This window comes from Vigna radiata, chromosome 6 (assembly GCF_000741045.1).
Source record: "Vigna radiata var. radiata cultivar VC1973A chromosome 6, Vradiata_ver6, whole genome shotgun sequence".
Classification (NCBI taxonomy): Eukaryota; Viridiplantae; Streptophyta; class Magnoliopsida; order Fabales; family Fabaceae; genus Vigna; species Vigna radiata.
The window spans coordinates 23044282-23050442 of NC_028356.1; positions in this window are offsets into that span (position 1 = coordinate 23044282).

Here is a 6161-nt window from a genome sequence, read left to right on the forward strand (position 1 = left end):
CTCATATATCATGGATTCTAAGTTTTAAGGTCAACTATATTTAAATAATTTTCATTATCAAAACTAAAAAAAAAAAAAACAGAAACCCCCAAACCCTTACTCACCTCCCTCATTCCTCTCAACCCTTTCTCTTTCATCTCTCTCACTCCAACATTTTCTCTGTCATCCTTATTGTTACCCCAATTGAAAAAAAAAATCAGAAACCCTTGCCTAACCCTAATCCACCTTCCTCACTTATCTAATCTGTTCTTTCATACATCATTTACACATCTACACCATATTTCATTATATTTTTAAGGTTTAAACCCTTTTTTGGTCCCTAAGTTAAGTTCTGATGTTCAATTTAGTCACCGCTTTTAAAAATATCAACCTTTAATTCCTATAATATGAAAAATGTATCAAATCAGTCCTCATGATAACACTTAATGAACAATAAATCACAAGTTTTCATACTTAGGTATCTAATATTTTGTGATTTGTTAATGGTGTTACGAACAACAAATCACTTAATGAAAAACTTGTGATTTGTTAAAAAAGGGTTTAAACCTATTTTTAAAGAACAAGATATTTCCCTCTATTGTCCTTTTCCCTCTATACAAAGTGTTTCTTTTTCCTTTCTCTGTTGGTATGGGATAGATGATGTAAGATTACAACCTAGAATTGAAAGAATTGTACTCCTAGGGAGCTCTTCTATACCTATTTCTTTAATTTCCTTATGTACCTATTTCTGATTTTTTTTTTTCAATTGGGGCAACAGTAGGATGACAGAGAAAATGTTAGAGTGAGAGAGATGAAAGAGAAATGGTTGAGAGGAATGAGGGAGGTGAGTAAGGGTTTGAGGGTTTTTTTTTTTTAGTTTTGATAATGAAAATTATTTAAATATCCTTAACCTTACAACTTAGAATCCATGATATATGAGGATATTTTTGTCATATATATATATATATATATATATAGAAATATTTATTTTTCCGCGCTCAGAACAAGGGTGTAAATGACTAAATCGCATTCATTATGTTAATAAATAGTTTATTTTAAAAACTTTAAAATAATTAATCATATAGACATTTTTAATAAAATATTAAATACAAAAATATTGATATTTTTCCCCTAAAATGCATTTAACGGGTTTAAATAAAGTTTAGTTATTTTCAAAAGTACTTGATAATGATTTGGGTATAGAGCTTTGATAAGGTAGTAAGAAAATGATAAATAACTTTATATCATACATTATTATTATTATTATTATTATTATTATTATTATTATTATTATTATTATTATTTTTATTATTATTATTAGTATTATTATTATTGAAGTGTTTGTTTTTTTATGAAAGGAATTAATGATAAGTTAACTAATTTAGTTTTAATTTATAAAGAATAATATAATATAAATAGTTTAATATTTTATTTTTATGTATTTATTTAGATTTTCTATAATAGGTATAATTTGTTTATGTTATGTGAAGTATACCTTTTATTTATGAATTTGATGCAATCTTTCATATTTTATATATTTTTATTTTGTTTTATTTTTAATAAATTTTTATGTGACAGTAAATTATTAATAGACTTATATATATCAAATAGATTTCAAATGCCGAAATTCACATATTATATATATATATATATATATATATATATATATATATATAAAAGTAAATTTTTCTTTTTTTTCTTATGTATCAAGTTCTTTATTTTTAGATTTGTTCGCATGCGATATTTTTGTTATCACATTTGATATCTTAGTCGAATAGATGAATCTACGTTAATTTAGGTTTATAATGATATATTTGACTAGTAAATTAAGTTTCTTTAAAGAGAGATAGGTCTTTCATAACCTTTTTAACTTTTAAAACAATTCATTGAAGAACACATGAATTAAGATAAAAGATGTTTGTTAAGTCCTACGATAAATACTTATGAATTTAATTTGTTATTATTTTGTAAATGTTGAAGTGCTGTTTTGTAACGTCCCATATTGAATTATGAGATTGATGGTGAATTGCTGAAAACGAATGTAATAAAGTATACTGTGTTCTTTCTGTTTAATTGAAGTGTTGATAATCTATTTACGTTTAATTGAAAATACAAGTTTTATTTGATATTTAAAACATGTTAAAATAGTTAATATTAATTGATTGAGTTGTACACAAAATATTTTATTTTTGTTGATTATGCATAATCATGTAGTTGCATATAGTTAAGAGGAACATTTAAATAAAGGACTTAATTAAAAATAAATAAAATTTTAAAGATTCAACTGAAAATTTTAAATTTTTAAAAATTTAATAAATCACAAAAATTTAATAGGAATTTAATTCAATTTTTTTAAGGATTTTAGTTAATATTTCTTAATTTATTCTTTTATAATTTTTAATTATTTGGTCATTTAATGAATTATTAAAGAACAACTTATATTTAAATTATTAATTTATTTTTTTATATTATTTTTTATTTTTAATTTTATTTTTTTATGATTTCTAATCATTTATTCATTTAATAAAATTAAATTTTGAAAAACATATTTTACTCTTATTTTTAAAAATGATATTATTTAAAAAATAATATACATTTATTTAGAGCCGTCAAAATGGGTCACAACCCGCGAGCCAACCCGGCCCGTCACGGGTTCGGGCCGGGTTGGGTTTGAAAAATACAACCCACTTATATGCGGGTCAGATTTCAATATTGAATCCGACTCATTTAGACCCGGCTCATGCGGGTTGAACCCGTGGCGAGCCGGGTTGGCCCACCAACCCACCTACCTAATTTTATTTTTTTAATTTATTATTTTATTTATGAAACCCTAAAAACTAAAATATTTTCTTCACTCACTGTGTATACCAAAAAAAGTAACCTCTACTATCACAAATCACTCTCACGGTACTTGCTCTCATTTCATGGTGCTCTCACCCTCACTTCATTGAAATTCTTCAAGGAGCAGGTAAAACACCCTTCCTTTTTTCTTCTCTTTTCTTCACATTTTTGTTTTCTCACTTTTTTTTTTCAAAAACCCTATAATGACAAAAATAAGGGTTTGCGAATTTGTTTTTCGTTCTGGGAGATTTGAAGACATGGAATGATTTTTTCATGTTCTGACATGTTTGTATCAGATTTTGTTCATTTTATTTAAATAATTAGAGTATACATTATTTGAGCAAGCTCTTTTTAATGTCTTTGAATTTAGAAAATTATGTTACAAATTAAACTATTAATTTTTTGTTGATGTTGTTGAGTATTGGTTCTCTTTTTTTTTTTTACTAATATTTTTTAATTGATAGTCGGAATTGTTCTGATATTAGGAAAATCTTTATTAGTGAATTTGGAGACAACAAGAACAAGGGTCAAGGGTTACAACAAGAACAAAAAATAATAAATATAAGAAACTTATTTGTATATTTTTTGTGTTTGTTTTTGAATGACATTTGGATTATATTATACTTTTTATTATTATTTTGAATTATCTTTAACGTAATTTTTTGGGAGTGAAAATTGTTTAAATTTAAATTACAAAAAGTTTGTATTTTTATTTTATTTTTAAAAAAATATAATTAAATGGGCTAGTGAGCCAACCCGTTTACCCACCAACCCGTGGTGGGTCGGGTCGGGTTCAAGTTTTTCTGGCTCGCTAATAAATGAGCTGGGTTGGGTTGGCTCACTGAGTGACCAACCCGTGGTGGGCCGGGCCGGGTCGAGCTGGGTTACCCGTTTTGCCAGCTCTACATTTATTAATAATATAAATTCGTTCATATACTTATTAGACGAGTCTTGTAATATACATTAGACATGTTTGTTCATATATACTTATTAAACGAGTCTAACATTACACATTAGACGAGTTTAGCAACAGAGTTGTCAAAATAGGTCACAACCTGCGGGCCAACCCAACCCACCACGGGTTCGGGCTAGGTTGGGTTTGAAAAAATTGTATTTTTTTAGGTGGGTTAAATTTCAACCCGGCTCATTTAATCCCGGCTCATGCGGGTTGAACCCGTGGTGGGTCGGGTTGGCCCACCAACCCACCTACCTAATTTTATTTTATTAAAATTTAATTTTAATTTATAAAAAGTATTTATTATTATTTTTTGCTTGAAAAAATTATTTAAGTTTCCTATTTTCAAAATTAATTAAACACTCAATGTTGGGAGTAAAATTTGTTTAGATTTGAATTATAGAAAGTTTGTAATTTTTTTATTTAGAAAAAACTGTAGTTAAGTGAACTAATGAGCCAATCCGTTTACCCACCAACCCATGGTGGGTTGGGCCGAATTCAAATTTTTCTGGCTCGCTAATAAATGAGTCGGGTTGGGTTGGCTCACTAAGTGACCAACCCGTGATGGGCCAGGCCGGGTGGTCCGTTTTGACAACTTTAAACAATACACAATAAACGAGTGTGTCATATACTGATTAAATAAGTTTAACAACATATATTAACGAGTTTGTCAATGCACTGATGAGTCTAGCAATACCATTAGACCTTTCATACATTGATTTGTAATTTTAGCTAGTCTACTATACATAGTTTCGTATATCTTTTATTTTTTAGAGAGTCTACTCTATATTTTTTTCATGCTTTATTCTTTTCATTTTTACCAAATATACTATATATATTTTTATAGATATTTGTTCATTTTTACCAAATATACTATATATATATTTTTATAGATATTTGTTAGAATCGTGCAAGAGAATATTTGTTATAGGAAAAAAATAAAAAAAGGGATGTGAATTAGCTTGATGTTAAAGATTGAAACTTTAAACTTTTTCTCTTGAAAATAAGAGATCTTTCTCTTTATTTTAGCAATCAACTATGAAACAGAGAGTGTAGATATAAGAAAAAGTTATACACTAATTTTATAGTAGTTTAGATAAAAAAGATCATACATTCAATTATTAATCAACTCAACTAGAGTGATTGACCAAACACTAAAACTGAAAAATATAGTCACTAATGAAATGAAAAGTTTAGAATATGGAAAGAACAAACCTTTCTTGAAGAACAACAAGATATGTAGAAACACCTTCCTAGAAGCCACAAGGAATAAACACCTCTTTTGAATCACAAAATGGACGAATAACCACATTCCTTAATCCATAAGGAATGCGCATCTCCTTTGAATTACATAAAGGATGAAGAACCATTTCCTTGAATCCACAAGGACCGAACACCTCCTTTGAATCACACAAAGGATGACCACACCTCTCTTGAGTCACACAAGAGATGAACAAGATTACAAACCATAGTAGACAACAACTAATTATCACTTAAGAGTCACACTTGATGAAATTTGAGCCACCCACTAGAGCTAGGTGTTTCTAAAGCTTGTGACAAAGCTAATTTTCACAATCTAGCTTTTGTATTTGAAAATATAGAGCTCTGCTTAATTTATAGAAGAAAACTTGCTTTGGACTAATTTAGAAAAACCTAATTCGATATTATGTCAGAACATGAATTTTTTTTTTTGAAAAATAGCCAAAATTATTAAAATAGTATGGCTTAGTTTCTCACACCAAGAGGGGAGGGGGGGGGGGGGAATTGGTGAAACTTAAAATCAGAATCTTTTTCAAATCTTTTTCGCAAAGTTGATGCCTTTAAAAACTTTCTTGAAACGCAAGGAAAAAGATTTTACAATGCAGCGAAAATAAAGTCGATTTAATGAAGAATAGAGTCGACTTAAAAATAAAAGTTTAGGGATCAGAGAAATCAAACACTGGTTTTTATACTGGTTCAGTCAACCTTCCTACATCCAGTGTTCTTCCAATCACAGGAAGCAAATGCACTATAAGGATCAAGGTTTTTATAGCAAGGCTTTTATAGCGACCACACGTGAAAAATATAAAACACCTCTTTAACCCTCTCATCAAAATATAGGTATACAAACAACAAGACCAGCATCAAGAATCCCCTCTCCTGCTGTCTTCACCCTTTGAGAAACCCCTCAAAGTCAAGAACGTAACACGTACTTCTTTCTCTCATCACAATAGGGAAACAAGCCAATCTTCAAAAGATTGAGAATCCTGATCACACAGTAAACACCCAAACGTGCAAATGGATCAGACTTTCAAAGCACAACAATCTTGCTCTTCACAGAATCACAAGAGATGATCACCACGGTCTTCTTCTTTAATTCTTGGAGCATTTTATACTTTCTGTAACA